The sequence below is a fragment of the Delphinapterus leucas genome, chromosome 11 (genome assembly GCF_059928025.1).
Source record: "Delphinapterus leucas isolate spDelLeu-1000000601 "Yukka" chromosome 11, BTC_Dleu_Yukka2, whole genome shotgun sequence".
Lineage (NCBI taxonomy): Eukaryota > Metazoa > Chordata > Mammalia > Artiodactyla > Monodontidae > Delphinapterus > Delphinapterus leucas.
Genome location: NC_143139.1, coordinates 67,247,721 through 67,265,407, shown reverse-complemented (window position 1 = coordinate 67,265,407; position 17,687 = coordinate 67,247,721).

The following is a 17,687-nucleotide window of genomic DNA, read 5'->3' as shown; positions in this document are numbered from 1 at the left end:
GGAAAAAAATAACATAAAAATTCCAAGGTCAGAGTTACTGTTTATTATTTCAATGACAATAGATTAATTTCTATTGAAATATCTCCTAAGACTGACTGGAAGTTGCTTTAACAATAGAAAAAAACCATTATTTTATAGGCACTAGTATTTTATATTTCAATATCATGTGTTTATAGCTTTCTAAAGTGATTAAAAATTGAGTGGCTATCATTTACCCTTAGTCTGTGATTCAATGGCTCCAGAAATCGTTGTAATATTACATGGGTTAAGGCTATGATCCAATTTATAACATTCTACCATAAGTAATAAACAAAGATGAATTTTCATAATGGCAGGTGTATAATAAAAGAGGCCATTTTACTTTCATGGCTTCATTTCATTTTCATCACATTCAAATGACTAATCATGCCTTTTTTATTAATAAAGTCCATTTTGAAGACATTTTGCAATCTGTTAAACAGACAGAATAAGCTTGCTTAGGACAATTTGGTTTTAGTTTTGTTTATAGTGAAGTTAACAAAGAAATATCAACTTCAAGGAGGTTCTAAACATAATACTCATTACTTAAACAGTATAAGAATAATTACCTAGTAAAGATGGTTATATTGAACAGCTCTCTAAATGGTTATTCATAAAACACAACTAAGAACACACTCAAAATAGAATATAGACATTATAAAGACATTATTTCAGTAGATGGGATTACATTATACTAGATACATTTGAGTTTCCTCCAACTCTTTGATTCTCTGTCACTTTATTAAACAGAATTATATTGTCTTCCCTTGAAACCATCCATTTTTTAGTTTCTATGTTTTGGAAGTTGGGTACTCTTAGAATAAAACTTAATCGAGATACTTTAAGATTCAATTTTTGAGAATAAAATATGGGGTAAGGAGAATCTCAAATTCTTCTCTGGCTTCTGTTGGTGAAATGACAGCCATTTTAATGAATTTATTAAAGCTACACACACACACACACACCCGAACACAAGAGACCTTTCCTCAAGCAATATATAGTCTATTGGTGACTGGGGCAGTTATGTAGGGTAGTAAGTGTTATGGAAGACATACAAGCAGAAGAAGAATTCTAATGCAGATTCAGTGAGTCAAAGAAAGGTTCTTTGGGGAAGGGATTCTGAAGATAAAACCAGGAGGATATATTAGAATTAATCAAAAATAGCATATTAGCAGCATAGGAAATGCTGGATGCGAGTGTTACAGATCTCCAAGGATTTGAATCCAGATGAAGAATAAAGAGCAAGGGGAGGGAAATGGAGTGTAGAGGCAGGCTAGAAATATGCTATGGAAGCCTTTAATGTCTTAATAATGATGCTTTCCCAAATATTTTCAGGAAGTATTGGAATAATTCAAAACAGTGAAATAACCTGTTCAGATTTGTGTTTATGAAAATACATGTGGATAAAATAATGCAGGTAAATTGGAAAGGAATAACTATAAATAAAATTTGGGGAGCTATTCTGGGCAAGAAAATATGTAATTGTATTGAGGTTGGTGATATTGGAAATGAGAGAGAAGGATGAACTGGAGCAAACTTAAAGAAATATTAAGAAGACAGAACATAGTGATTGATTCTGTGAGAGAAAGGTGGGAATTAGGAGGGTGGGTTAGGCAACATAAAATTCGTACCAAGGTCTGAGGATATCCATAGGGATAATGGATATGATTATGACATTCCCTTAGATAAGTTTTAAGTAAGTTTCAGAATACCTCTGTGACTTTTCCAAACATACTCAGTAAATAAATGATACCTGAAATGTAAGGAAGATATTTGACTCAATTATTCATAGATAACATAGTCAATGAAGTACAAGTTAGCATTTAAAGAGTCTCTGAATATTAAATGCTGAAATTGTCTATTTAAACAAAGCTTGATGTGGAATCTGCATGTCTGAAACCTGGTATTTCCCTGAACATCCATCAGGTATTGCTGTATAACAAAACACACAAAAGTGTGTATAATACATACTTAGACTCTGTGCCCTGATAATGACACACTGTTTCTTATGTACGAAGCCAGTCTGGTTATGGTACAGACCTGAATTTCTGAAGCTTTCAGACCTCTCAAGGCCATGGTCAAGGTGTTCTCTTTGCTATGGGATGCTGTCTGCCATAGGCAATGTTCTACCTTTGCAGCCTGAGCTCATAAGAAGCACATTTTCATAACTGATCCACCACTGCTCTTTACTTTCTCTTTGATGTTGTATTAAAAATAGCATTTAGCTAAAGCTTTTCTCCTTAGATATTTTGGAGCTGTAGTAAAAGGCACAAATTTTAGGAGGAATGAGAGGGAGGGAGGGAGGGAGGGAGATTGTGTGTGTGTGTGTGTATATGTATGTGTTTGTGTGTGTTTGTGTGTGTATGACGGACTATGGTAAGATGCTTGCAAATTATATTTTCTCTTTTAAACAAAATTCAAAGACCTTCCATGTCCATTATCTCTGCTGGGTGTCTTTTGGTGGACTGATTACAATGGTACAGATTTTCCAACCTTCCCTGTATTCACAAATTTTGCAATGTGAAAAATTTCTCCTGTTCTTTCCATTATGAGCTGGAGTTTATTTCCCTGGTCCTTGAATCTGAGCTGTGACTTGCCTAGGCCAGCAGAATATGTAGGAGTGACAGTGCCAGTTCAGAGCCTAAGACTCAAGAGTCCTTGCATGTTTTTGTTCTCCCTCTTGCTCTTCTGCCTTCATTATGGGAATAAGCCTGTATTAGCCTCCTGGAGGATGAGAAGGCACATGGAGGGGAGCTGATTTGCACGGTCAATGGTAGACTGATTCCAAACGTGAGTGAGTCCAGACAAAATTAGCACAGCTGCATATCTGTGCCACAGCTAACTACAGATGCATGAGAAAGCTCAGATAAAACCAGAAGAACTGCCAGCCATAGGATAGACTAGTAAGCAATAAGGCACAGATATCATTTTCAGCCACCAAGTTTTGGCATGGTTTGTACAGCAACAATAGCTGACTGATGAAGTTCTTTATGTGCCAGAAGTATAGAGGTACCATCTTAGTACCATCACTTAGGTAGATGAGATTACTGTGACTTTATAGGTTGGTTGTACCCTGAACAGTTTTTCAGATTCCATGAATCATATCTTCTTGGTTTATTTAGTCACTCCTAATTGTATCCCAAATTTTTCTGCTGATGGGTTACGGCTAGCAATCCAAGTCAATTTATAAATGCTATAAAGATAATGTCCTTTGCCTTCACCCATAATGAAACAATATTAAATGTATTTACATATGTTTAATTTATTTATTTATGTTTTAACATCTTTATTGGAGTATAATTGCTTTACAATGATGTGTTAGTTTCTGCTGTATAACAAAGTGAATCAGCTGTACGTATACATATATCACCATATCCCCTCCCCCTTGCGTCTCCCTCCCACATTCCCTATGCCACCTCTCTAGGTGGTCACAAAGCACCGAGCTGATCTCCCTGTGCTATGTGGCTGCTTCACACTAGCTATCTATTTTACATTTGGTAGTGTATATATGTCCATGCCGCTGTCTCACTTCGTCCCAGCTTACCCTTCCCCCTCCCCATATCCTCAAGTTCATTCTCTACGTCTGTGTCTTTATTCCTGTCCTGCCCCTAGGTTCATCAGAACCACTTTTTTTTTTTTTTAGATTCCATATATATGTGTTAGCATACGGTATTTGTTTTTCTCTTTCTGACTTAACTTCACTCTGTATGACAGACTCTAGATCCATCCACCTCACTACAAATAACTCAATTTCGTTTCTTTTTATGGCTGAGTAATATTCCATTGTATATATGTGCCACATCTTATTTATCCATTCATCTGTCAGTGGACACCTAGGTTGCTTCAATCTCCTGGCTATTGTAAATAGAGCTGCAATGAACATGGTGGTACATGACTCTTTTTGAATTATGGTTTTCTCAGGGTATATGCCCAGTAGTGGGATTGCTGGGTCATATGGTGGTTCTATTTTTAGTTTTTTAAGGAACCTCCATACTGTTCTCCATAGTGGCTATATCAATTTACATTCCCACCAACAGTGCAAGAGGGTTCCCTTTTCTCCACAGCCTCTCCAGCATTTATTGTTTCTAGATTTTTTGTGATGGCCATTCTGACTGGTGTGAGGTGATACCTCATTGCAGTTTTGATTTACATTTCTCTAATGATTAGTGATGTTGAGTATCCTTTCATGGGTTTGTTGGCAATCTGTATATCTTCTTTGGAGAAATGTCTGTTTAGGTCTTCTGCCCATTTGCAAATATTTTCTCCCATTCTGAGGGTTGTCTTTTTGTCTTGTTTATGTTTTCCTTTGCTGTGCAAAAGCTTTTAAGTTTCATTAGGTCCCATTAGTTTATTTTTGTTTTTATTTCCATTTTTCTAGGAGGTGGGCGGAAAGGATCTTGCTGTGATTTATGTCAAAGAGTGTTCTTCCTATGTTTTCATCTAAGAGTTTTACAGTGTCTGGCCTTAAAGTTAGGTCTTTAATCCTTGTTTATTTTAATTACAATTTAATTATTTTAATTACATGGCTTTTGCTAAAATATACTTTGAGTAACAGGCCCATGCATCCCCTTTTATCCATTACTGATGTTTTTCAACCAAAAGAGCTCAGACATTTTTCTCCTGAAAATATATTTTGAATCTCTACCCCAGTTTTCCTTTCTGTTTTATGATATTGAGAATGCCAACGCTTTTATAGAGTGTCAAAATATTGACACCTTGTTGGAACCATCATCAATATTTCTTAACACAGCCATTCCCTTTGTGAACTAAATCAAGATTGTTTAATTCTAATTCAATGTGTTCTCTTATTTCAAAAGTGATGATGTATGTAAGTACATGTGTGTGTTTATTCCAAAATATGCCTGACCACATCATATAATTATAACATTTTACCTAGGTAACCCCTAATAGGGTGTTTTCTCTATATTTAACAACATATCTCTATTGTTTAAAACTATTACTCTTCATCTACTCTTTTAATCAAAAAGACTAACAATTCATAGTGATTAACTCATATAAGCCATGAATGTATCTTTTCCTTACAGTATGGAAAACTTAGCTTACCATTTTTTCTATTTGACTTCACTAACCAAGATAGTTTTTTTAACTACCAAGTAGACAAACAGACCTATGGGTGTGGGAGAAGAGAGAGGGGGGTGGGGTGGAGCGAGGGAGAGAGGGAGGGAAGGAGACAGAGAGAAAGAAGAACTCTTGAGAACTATCTAAAAGGTCATATTGAGGTGATAACAATGAGAGACATGATCCATCCTGCTGGCTCTGTGGATGAATCTTGTCTGGAGATGTGTTTTGTTTGACATACACATTTTTTAGAACAAATTTGAATTAATTGTCACAATTAAAAATAGGGTAATTTCTCCAAAATGAAAAAAATTTATCTTCTCTTGAAAAATCAGAAAATACATCCACACTGGGCCTACATGCTTGAATTACAAATGTCTGCTGGAGCCTAATAGTAGCTGCACCCTCTGATGGGGGATGAACTCTCCAGATCCATCAATATCAAGTATCCTATTGCTTATAGCATTTGGCTAAGACTTAGAAATTCTTATTTTTTAACAGTAATATTTTTATTCTTTTGCAGAGACAAAATTTAGAGATTTAAGGGCTTTGGAAAACCAGGAAGTAAGGGGATGAAAACTATTGTAATATTTACCTGGCTTGTTTAACCCATTTGCTTGCCTGGTTCCTCTAGGCCTTTTGGTTTCAATCCCTGATTTAATGCTTTAGAAGGACTGAAATAGTCAGTACTTTGGGGTCATAGGTGGCAGGAACCAACTCAAATTTCTTTAAACAAACAAAAAGTGGGAAGTTAATGCTCACATTATTTGTTCTAGCAGTCATCAGTAGTCTATTTCTTTTGTTCTTTGTTTACTGATGCCATTGTGCTCCCTGTTGGCTACATTCTCAGTCTGGTTCTAGCTGTGAGATAAGAAAGACAACTGGTCCCCCCAGGCTTACAGCATCTTTAATTTCCATAATTCTAGATGGAAGGAGAGTATAATTCCCAGTAATTCCAATGTGACAACTTGGAGGGCTTTCATTGGCCTGTGTCAGGCCACATGCACAACCCAACCAATCAGTATTGCTATGGGGACTGTGGTATTTTCATTCACCAGGTCCAGATTCTAGGTTATCTGCTCATCTCTGAGGCAGGATCAAGAAGACTTAAAACTCATGAAATAATATGCCCATAGTAAAGAAGATTTCTGTTTATAGAAGAAGGGGAGAGAGATTTAAGTCAGGCAAAATGACTCCAAGATAACTGCAAATTAAGTTACAACACTAGGTAACTGTGTAGTTATTCAGGAATGAATATTTGAGTTACTAAATGAGTTGATAAAATAAAAATGTTACTCACATGTATTTTCCAAAAAATAAGGTATGTATAAACATATCATATATCTTTGTACAAATGGGCCACTGAGGAACATAAGAGTTGTTATTAAGGAAGTTAAATCAGTCATATTGTAAAAGAAAAAATTAATGCAGTAGGAGACAGATATTGTAGATATTATCACTAACAGTGTTACCTTAACTATGCCATTTATTCTTTTAGGACCTTAAGTTTCACATTTTAAGAAATTATCATAGGAATAGATAGGAATGTACAAATGTACACACATACTTTAGAAAAAATAATAAAGCAAACACCCTTGTTACTACCACTCAGTTTAATAGTGAAAATATTACCCTTCACTTAGAACCCCCTGAGATACCCTCATATATATTATATATCCCTAAAAATGTCATTTAGTTTTGTCTGATTTTTAAATTTATAAAAATGGAATCATAGTATAGGTTTATCTCTATGACTTATTTTGCTCAACATTTATATGTTTAAGTATCATTAATGCTAATGCTTATAGCTGTTATTAGGGTACATAGACATTCCACACTGCAATATCTTTCTCACAAATTGAATTTTTATTTACTATAAAATGAAACTATCTTTGATAATGCCTTTCCTTACCTTCTGTTCTCTCAGTAAATCATACAGCAACCCCTGTTCCTTTTGGTTAGAATTTTCTTGACTCATCTCTTTCCATTCTTTTACTTTCTAAATACATTGATTTTTTTAAACTTTTTCTTTTTTTTCCTTGCAGTTTTATTGCGGTATAATTGATATATAGCACTGTGTAAGTTTAAGGTGTATAACATACTGATGTGACTTACATACAGCATGGAGTGATTACCACAACAAATTTAGTGAACATCCATCATCTCATATAGATACAACATTAAAGACATAGAAACAAAGTATTTTTTCTTTGTGATTAGAACTCTTAGGATTTACTTTCTTAACAACTTTCATATGTAATTTTTGGCAGTGTTAATTATATTTATTATGTTGGACATTACAGCCATAGTGGTCATTTAACCTATAACTGGAAACTTGTACCTTTTGACTACCTTCATCCAGTCCCCCCCAATCCCCACCTCTGGTAACCACAAATCTGATCTCTTTTTATATGAGTTTGTTGGTTTATTTGTTTTTGAAGTATAATTGATCTACAACATTATGTTAGTTCCTGGTACACAATATAGTGATTTGACATTTCTATACATTTCAAAATGATCACTATAATAAGTCTAGTTGTCATCTGTCACCAAGCACAGATATTACATAATTATTGGCTGTATCCCCACACTGTACATTTCATACCCATGACTGATTTATTTTCTTACTGAAAGTTTGTACCTCTTAATCTCTCTCATTTACTTCTCCCCTCCCCTACCCCCTTCCCCCGACAACCACCTATTTAATCTCTGTAACTATGACTATGTTTTCTGTTTAGTTATGTTTGTTCATTTGTTTTTTAGGTTTCACATATAAGTGAGATCATACAGTGTTTGTCTTTGTCTGACTCATTTCACTTAGCTTAATTCCCACTAGGTCAATGCATGTTGTCACAAAAGGCAAGATTTCATGCTTTATGGCCGAGTAAAATTCCATTGTGTACATATACCACATCTACTTTATCCATTCATCTATTAATGGGCGCTTGGGTTGCTTCCATATCTTGGCTATTGTAAGTAATACTACAGTGAATGTAGGGGTGCATATATATTTTCAAATTAGTGTTTTCATTTTCTTCAGATAGAAACTCAGATGTGAAATTGTTAGATTGTATGATAATTATATTTTTAATTTTTTGAGGAATCTCTATACTGTTTTTCATAGTAGTTGCATCAATTTATATTCCCAGCAACAGTACACAAATGTTCTCTTTTCTCCACATTCTTGCCAATCCTTATTTCCTTCTTTTTGACAATAGCCATTCTGACAGGTGTGAGGTAATAACTCACTGTGGTCTTAATTCCATTTCCCTGATAATTACTGATGTTGAGCATCTTTTCATGTGCCTTTTGGACATCTGTATGTCTTCTTTGGAAAAATGTCTATTCAGGTCCTTTGCACATTCTTTAATTGGGTTGTCTGTTTCTTTGATGTCTAGTATGAGTTCCTTGTATATTTTGGATAGAACCCCATGTCAGAGATATTGTTTGCAAATATATTCTCCCATTCAGTAGGCAGCCTTTTAATTTTATTGATAGTTTTATTCACTGTGCAAAAGCTTTTTAGTTTGATGTAGTTCCATTTGTTTATTTTTGCTTTTGTTTTCCTTGCCTGAGGAGACAGATCCAAAAATTTTGCTAAGCTCAATGTCAAAGAGTGTACTGCCTGTGTTTTCTTCTAGAAATTTTATGGTTTCAGGTCTTATAATTAAATCTTTAATCTATTTTGAGTGTATTTTTCTATAAGATGTGAGAAAGTAGTCCAGTTTGATGATTTTGCCTGTAGCTGTCCAGTTTTCCCAGCACTACTTATCGAAGAGGCTGTCTTTTCCCCATTGTATATTCTTGCCTCCTTTGTTGTAGATTAATTCTGATATATGTGTAGATTTATTACTGGGGTCTTCATTCTTTTCTATTAATCTATGTGTTTTTGTGCCAGTACCATACTGTTTTGATTATTATAGCATTGTATTATAGTCTGAAGCCAGGAGGCATGATGTCTCCAACTTTGTTCTTTTTCTCTCAGGACAGGTTGGTTACCCAGGGCCTTTTGTGTTTCCATCCAAATTTTAGAATTGTTCGTTCAAGTTCTGTGAAAAATACCATTCATATTTAGATAGGGATTGCACTGAATCCATAGATTACCTTGAGTAGTATGGTCATTTTAACAATATTGATTCTTTCAGTCCATTATCATGGTAATCTTTCCATCTGTTTATGTTATCTTCAGTTTCTATGATCAGTATCTTACAGTTTTCTGAGTGCTGGACTTTTACCTCCTTAGTTATATTTATTCCTAGGTATTTTATTCTTTTTGATGCAACTACAAATGGGATAGTTTTCCTAATTTCTCCTTCTGATAGTTTATTGTTATAGTATAGAAACACAACAGATTTCTGTACATTAAATTTGCATCCTGCAACTTTACTGAATTTATCAGTGCAACATAGTGGAAGACACAGTAGTGGAAATCACTGAAGCTGAACAGAGAAAAGGAAAAATAATTTTAAAAAATATGAGGACAATTTAATTCATATTATAGGGGTCCCAGAAGGAGAAGAGAGAGAGAAAGGGGCAAAGAACATATTTGAAGACATACTAGCTGAAAACGTCCCTAACCTGGGAAAGGAAACAAACATTCAGGTCAGGGAAGCATAAAGAGTCCCAAACAGGATCAACCCAAAGATAACCACATTAAGACACAATGTAATTAAAATATCAAAAAGTAAAGATAAAGAGAAAATATTAAAAGCAGCAAAGGAAAAGAAGTATTACATACTAGGGAACTCCCATGCTACCATCAGATGAGTTTTCAGCAGAAACTCTACAGACCAGAAGAAAGTGGCACAATATATTTAAAGTGATGAAATGGAAAAACCTACAACCAACAATCCTCTACCTGGCAAGGCTTTCATTCAGATTTGAAGGAGAGATCAAAATTTTTACAGACAAGCAAAAACTAAAAGAGTTCAACACCACAAAACAAGCTTCAAAAGAAATGTTAAAGGGACTTCTTCTCTAAATGGAAAAGAAAAAGCCACAACTACCACAGTGTGAAAATTACAAATGGAAAAATCACACTGGTAAGGCAAATATACAGTAACAATAATAGCTCAGCCACTTATAAAGCTGGTAGGAAAATTAAAAGACAAAAATAGTAAAATCATCCCCTTATATCCACTATAAGCAGTTAGGGGATATACAAAACAAAAGGATGTAAATATCATGTAAAAACAGTAAAAATTGGGCTTCCCTGGTGGTGCGGTGGTTGAGAGTCTGCCTGCCGATGCAGGGGACATGGGTTCGTTCCCCAGTCTGGGAAGATCCCACATGCCGCAGAGTGGCTGGGCCCATGAGCTGTGGCCACTGAGCCTGCGCGTCCAGAGCCTGTGCTCTGCAACAGGAGAGGCCACAACAGAGGCCCGCGTACCGCAAAAAAAAAAAAAAAAAAAAAAAAAACAGTAAAAATTGGGGGGGGACAGTAAAAATGCAGGATTGTTAAAATGTGTTCAAACTTAAGAGATCAGCAACTTAAAATAATCATGTATTTATTGCTAAATAGAGCCTCATGGTAACCAGAAACCAAACATCGATAATAGATACAAACACAAAAAAAGAAAAAGAAGCCCAAACATAACACTAAAGACAGTCATTAAAACACAGTAGAAGAGAGCAAAAGAAGAAAGGATCAAAAAACTACAAAAACAACCCAAAGTCAATTAACAAAATGGCAACAAGTACATACCTATCAATAATTACTTTAAATGTAAATGGGAAAATGCTTCAATCAACATAGAGTGGAGGCTTCCCTGGTGGCACAGTGGTTGAGAGTCCGCCTGCCGATGCAGGGGACACGGGTTCGTGCCCCGGTCCGGGAAGATCCCGCATGCCGCAGAGCGGCTGGGCCCGTGAGCCATGACTGCTGAGCCTGCATGTCCGGAGCCTGTGCTCTGCAACGGGAGAGGCCACAACAGTGAGAGGCCCGTGTACCACAAAAAAAAAAAAAAAAAAAAAAATAGAGTGGATGAGTGGATACAAAAACAAGATCCATATATATCCTGCCTTCAAGAGATTCATTTCAGATCTAAAAACACACAGAGACTGAAAGGGGATAGAAAAAGGTATTTTAGTCAGTTGGAAATGAATAGAAAGCCAGCTTAGCAATACTTATATCAGACCAAATAGACTTTAAAACAAAGACTGTAACAAGAGATAAAGGACAATACATAATGATCCAGGGATCAATCCAAGTAGAAGATATAGCAGTGGTAAATATACATGTATCCAAAATAGTAGAACCCAAATGTATAAAGCAAATATGAATGGACATAAAAGGAGAAACCAACAGTAACACAGTAATAGTAGGGCACTTTAACACTTCACTTACATCGATGGACAGATCATCCAGACAGAAAGTCAATAATGAAACACTGGCCTTAAACAACACATGACCAGATAGATTTTGTATATGTATATATAAACATTCCACCCCAAAGCAACAGAATACACATTCTTTTCAAGTGGACATGGCCCTTCTCCAGGATAGATCACATGCTAGGCCACAAAACAAGTCACAGTAGATTTAAGACGGAAATCATATCAAGCAACTTTTCTGACCACATGCTTTGAGACTAGAAATCAACTACAAGAAAAGATCTGCAAAAAAGGCAAACACATGGAGGCTAAACAATATGCTATTAAACAACTAACTGGTCACTAAAATCCAAAGAGGAAATCAAAACATACCTAGAGACAAAAGAAAATGAAAGCACAATGATCTAAAACCTATATGACAAAGCAAAAGCAGTTCTAAGAGGGAGGTTTATAATAATACAAGCCTATCTCAGAAAACAAGAAAAACCTCAAAAACAACCCAATCTTACACTTCAATGAACTAGAAAAAGAAGAGCAAACAAAACCTAAAGTTAGTTGAAGGAAAGAAATCATAAACAGCAGAACAGAAATAAATGAAATAGAGATTAAAAACAATAGAAAAGATCAATGAAACTAAGAGCTGATTCTTTGAAAAGATAAACAAAATTGAACAACCTTTAGCCAGACTCATCAAGAAAAAAAGGGAGAGGACCCAAATCAATAAAATCATAAAGGAAAAAGAAGTTACAACCAAAACCACAGAAATACAAAGGATCATAATAGATTACTATGAACAATTATATAACAATAAAATGAACAGCTAGAAGAAATGAACAAATTCCTAGAAAAATATAGTCTCCAAAGATTGAACCAGGAAAAAAAATAGGAAATAAGAACAGACCAATTACCAGTAATAAAGTTGAATCAGTAATTTAAAAATTCCCAACAAACAAAAGTCCATGATCAGACAGTTTCACAGGTGAATTCCACCAAACATTTAGAGAAGAGTTAACACCTATTCTTCTCAAACTATTCCAAAAATTTGCAGAGGAATGAATGCCTCCAAATTCATTCATGAGGTCAGCATCACCCTGATACCAAAATCAGACAAATGCACACAAAAAAGAAAATTACAGGCCAATATCACTGATTGAATGTAGATGCAAAAATCCCCAGCAAAATATTAGTAAACAGAATTCAAAAATACCTTAAAAGGGTCACACATCCTGATCAAGTGAGATTTATCCAAGGGATGCAAGGATGGTTCAGTATCCACAAATCAATCAGCTTGATTCACCACATTAACAAATTGAAGAATAAAAATCATATGATCATCTTAGCAGATGAAGGAAAAGCTTTTGACAAAATTCAGCATCCACTTATGATGAAAACTCTAAGCAACGTGATTACAGAGGGAACAGATCTCAACATAAAAAGGCCATATATGACTGACAGCTAACATCATACTCAATATGAAAAGCTGGAAGCCTTTCTTCTAAGATCAGGAACAAGACAAGGATGCCCACTCTTCCACTTTTATTCAACTCTTATTGGAAGTTTTAGCTACTGCAAAACTTATATTGTCCTTCCAAAACAATATAAGACCCACAGAACACTTTAATTTATCTTCCTCTTGACAAGTTTTTCCTGTTCTGTATTTGAAATCTACATATATAATCCCATTAAACATTGTATTATCTCTTTGGTTCAGTAAGTATTTGTTTAAATTTATTCACATGTTTGTTACTTCCTGTGCCTTTCTTCCATTCATTTCAGCCCCTTCATCTGGGACCTCTTTCTGTTTACATAGAGTGTATCCTATAGATTTCAGTGCAATTCCACCTGTGATCAACTTTATTAGTTTTGTCTGAAAGTATCTTTACTTTGCCTTCATACTTAAAATAAGTTTTCAGATTCTCACTGAAAGCATCAATCTCCACTCTTGTAAAGGGGAGAAATCCTCGTAGGGGGAACAAGTATCATTGAGTTATGAATATTTGGGTCTTATATACTTAGTGAATCACAATAAGGTGGTCCTAGCTATAAGTGCACAGGCTCGTTGTTAATCCTACCCAACTGGTTGTGAGATTCACCTGTATGTAAATCAGGCAACTCTAAAGTGTTAACACTTGGTGTGATTTATGTACATCTGGCTCTTATACCCCAACCATCTAGCTCCAGTTTTACGTACATGCAAAACTGGCAGACATTCTATGGTGATGTTGATTAGATGTGATGTCTTTTCATGGTGGCAGTCAGTACTTTTGTGTTTGTATTGATACAGTGAGACTGAGATTTATCTCTCACACACACACACACACACACACACACATACACACTGTATATATATATATATATATATCTACAATCTCAGCTCTGCTATTGCCAAATCACTTTTCTTAAAGTCCCTTGGGATGAGTTTACTCTCAATTCACACTACACTTACATTGAGAATAGCCTTTGAAGTACTAGCTTTCTTGATGGAAGTATAAAGATGTCTCCTGTTACACTCCCTATCATAGGAAAGCCTAGGGCTTTGGGTTTTGGCCATGCCACGTGGCATGCAGGAATCTGAGTTCCCTGACCAGGGATCAAACTCATGCCCCCTGCAGTGGAAGCACGGAGTCTTAACCACTAGACCACCAGGGAAGTCCCAGGCTTTGGGTTCTGTTTCAGTGTCTTATGAGATCAAAAAAGCGTCAATACAATATTATCATGGTTGGAAAATATCTTTAGGGATAAAGTGGGTTTCTGTGCTCTGCTTACTTCTCTGCATAATTTTATACTAAGATTTTGACATGTTTATTTTATCTCTATTCTATGAAGCTTTTAAAATAATTTCTTAAAATATTTTAATCAGCCTTTTAATTGATTTCAGAGGGAGGAATAATCTGAATAGGAATTCTGATGGTTACCAAAGACAGGGTGACAATTTTTCACATTGTCAATATCTCAGAGTAGGGTGGATTGGTAGGGCTCCAGCTCTGTAATTGTGTGACTCAGTGATTAGGTGGAATCCAAAGACTTCCTTCTTCCTCACTCTTTTTAGCTCTGCTATAGAGTACACAGAATTTCTAAGACAGTCTCTTCTCTTGTTCTAGTGGTAACTAGCAAAAACTAGAGGTTGACATCATTGCTTGGTAGCTTAGAAATTTCCTATAATCACTTATTATAGAAATTCCCATACTTCAGAGATTATTTTCTCTACAAATAAAATTATATGACAAAATATGGGTGGTATTTGGCTGATGAAAATTAACCACAAAAATCTGTTACCAAGATGTGAAAAGCCTTAACAGTACTAACTAAATTCAAAATCATATTATATTTTTGCTGGGTTTATATTTTAAATTATGCATTATAGTTTAGCAATATTTAAATGCTATTCTCTTCTTCCTTAGAAGGAATTTTACACATTAGCTATAGGATTAATTTTTGCTGATTATTCATTGTAGAAATTTGCATGATGCATGTGTTCTTGTTGTATATTGGGTTGGGGGTAATGAACATGAACCAACTTAAAATGAAGGTCATTGGGTATATTTTATGAACATGTCTCTGATATTGAATATATGAGGCAGTTTTATACACTAATATGTAATTTTATGATGTTTTGCATTAATATTCTATACTATAATAATATTGGGCTTTATTTGACAGCTTTTGCTCCAAAGGGCTCTGTAACAAATAACCTTTGACTTTCAGTGGCTTATGTAACTGTAGATTTATTTCTCTCTCACATTTTATGTCAGTGCCTGCGGGTTAGATGCTGACTCTTGTCCAAGTTCAATGTCAGATGTAGGTCTGCTCCAATATGTCCTCTAATTCCAAGACCAGCATGATGCAGATTCGCATATGAGATGTGATGTTTTCATGGGAAAGTAGAGGAATACAAAAGGGGCACAGAAACTTGCCCTCCCTTTCACAGCTTTTACTCACATTGTACTGACCAAAGCAAACCTTATGACAAAGTGGCACATGAATGTGTTGAGAAGGATATTCTTCCCATGAAGTGTGGCAAGGGGAGAGTGAAGATTTGCAAGTAAGAAAACCTACCTTAAGGACACTTTGGTTATTGTTTTTGTTTATTTTTTTTAATTTTTAATATTTCTAAAAGAAAACTATAGAAAAATAACATAAAAACCAATATGCCATCCAACAAGTTTTAGCAAGATTAAATATTCTTCCATGTCTGCTACGGGCATTGTTCTTTAATAAAGCAAGCCTTCCAGAGATGGTTGGAATCCATGTTTAACTGTTTACCATTCATACGATTATCATCTTTTCTTTCCCAGAGTTAATTACTATCTTGAAATTAATATTTCACTTTTTCATGCATATGCACACATTAACTAGATTTGAGTACTTAAGCAAGAAACTACAAATGTGAATTTTTTCATCAATATAGAAATATTATTGTATGTATAGCATTCTACAAATTGATTTTTTATCCTAAAATATTTTCCATGTTAATATACATAATTCTAGTTTCATTCATTTTAACTACTGTATAGTATTCCATTGTGTGAACAAGTGACAGTTGTTTAATCCATTTACACAGTGTTGAACATTTAAATTTTTCTATTTTAAAAAACTGATTTTGCTTGATTTGCCTTATCTTTGCTGTTATAAATGTTTTGGTAAACATTTTATGCATGTCTTCTGGGACAACTATGTGTTATTAAAATATTACACTTCAAGTGGATTTGTTAAGTCAAAGGGTATGTACATTTTTAACATAGAGTTTTTTCCAATTTTTATAATTTTTCTTTTTTATCAACTTGACTGGAACATCTATTACAAAGTTGAATACAAGTGGTGCTTTATTCTGAGCTTAAATAGCTGGCTTCTAAAATTTTACCATTAAGAAGGGTGATTGTTGTATGTTTGGGAATAAATTTATCAGATTATAGACATTACATTTTTTCTTAGTTTGCAAAGGCTTATTTTTAAAATCATGAATAAGGGTTTGATTTTATCAAAGGCACTGTTTTGGGCATTTTTGCATAGAGTTTTTCCCTTTGTTAATATGCTAATTTTTGTTCAATTTTCTGATGTTGCTTTCCTTTAACATTGTTGACTATGGTCTACTGTTTTAAGTTACTGCTAGATTAAATTGCTTTGCCTTTTATTTAGATTTTTTTATATAGTTTCATAAGTGGGATTACTCTGAATACATTTTCTCTTTGATGTGTTCATTTCTGTTGTTTGTTAGCAAAGTTTAACTTGTAAAATTAGTTGGAACACTTTCCTTCTTTTCCTATTCTCTGGAAAAACAAAATGTATATAATATATATATTTTCTACTCCTTAATGATATAGAAAATTCCCTTATAAAAAGTTGACTGGGCCTGTTTTAGGGAATAGGGGCCACAGAATATATTTGAAAATGGATTTGATTTCTTTAATACTTAGTGCTTTATTTAGATTTTCTGTATCATTTTGAATCAGCTTTGGTTATGTTTTTTAGAAAATTATGTATTTTATCTAGAACATAAAATTTATACATTTCATTTATAATTGTTTAATGTCTACTTAATCTGTAGTTATAGGCTTCTTTTCATTCTTAGTACAATTTTTTGGCTATTCCTCTTTTTCTTAGTAATTTATAATTTGGAGGGGGGTGCTGTGAGTTTCTCTCTGATTTGTTTTTATTTTTTCCCCAATAAGCAGCTTTTGGTGTTAAAATTTTGTCCACTGTTCTATTTCAAGTTTAGTTTCCATTGTTTCATTTCTAGTTTATTTTGTTTCTTAATTTTTGCTATTTCTTTTGATTAAAATTTTTTTCTTACATTCTTTTTTTCATAAATTTTGTGTAGAGCATACAAATATTATTATATGCTTTTAAGCCTACACATTCTGATCTTTAAAAGCCTTTTCCCTTAAATCCTACAAGTTTTTATATTAAGAATTTTTAGTCTTCTAAATATTTTAGAATTTTAGTCTTATTTTTCTCTTTAACCCCTATGTAATTTAAATTTTACCCTTCCAAACTCATGGATGTTTTTAGGTATAATATACTTTACATTTTTAAATTTCTAATCAATCACATCATGATATCCAGGTATTAAGGACTTTGCAGACCCAGTCTTTGAGACAGTGGGCACCTTGGTTTAATTGTTGGTCTTTTTGCTGACAAAGCCCCAGTCTTGTCACTGAAGGCTCTTTTCTTTGCTTTCTTTCATTGAGCAGGATTGGGATCAAACCCAGCTCAAATGCTTGGGCCTGGCTCTGAGGTCCTGTCTGACCAGAAGCCCT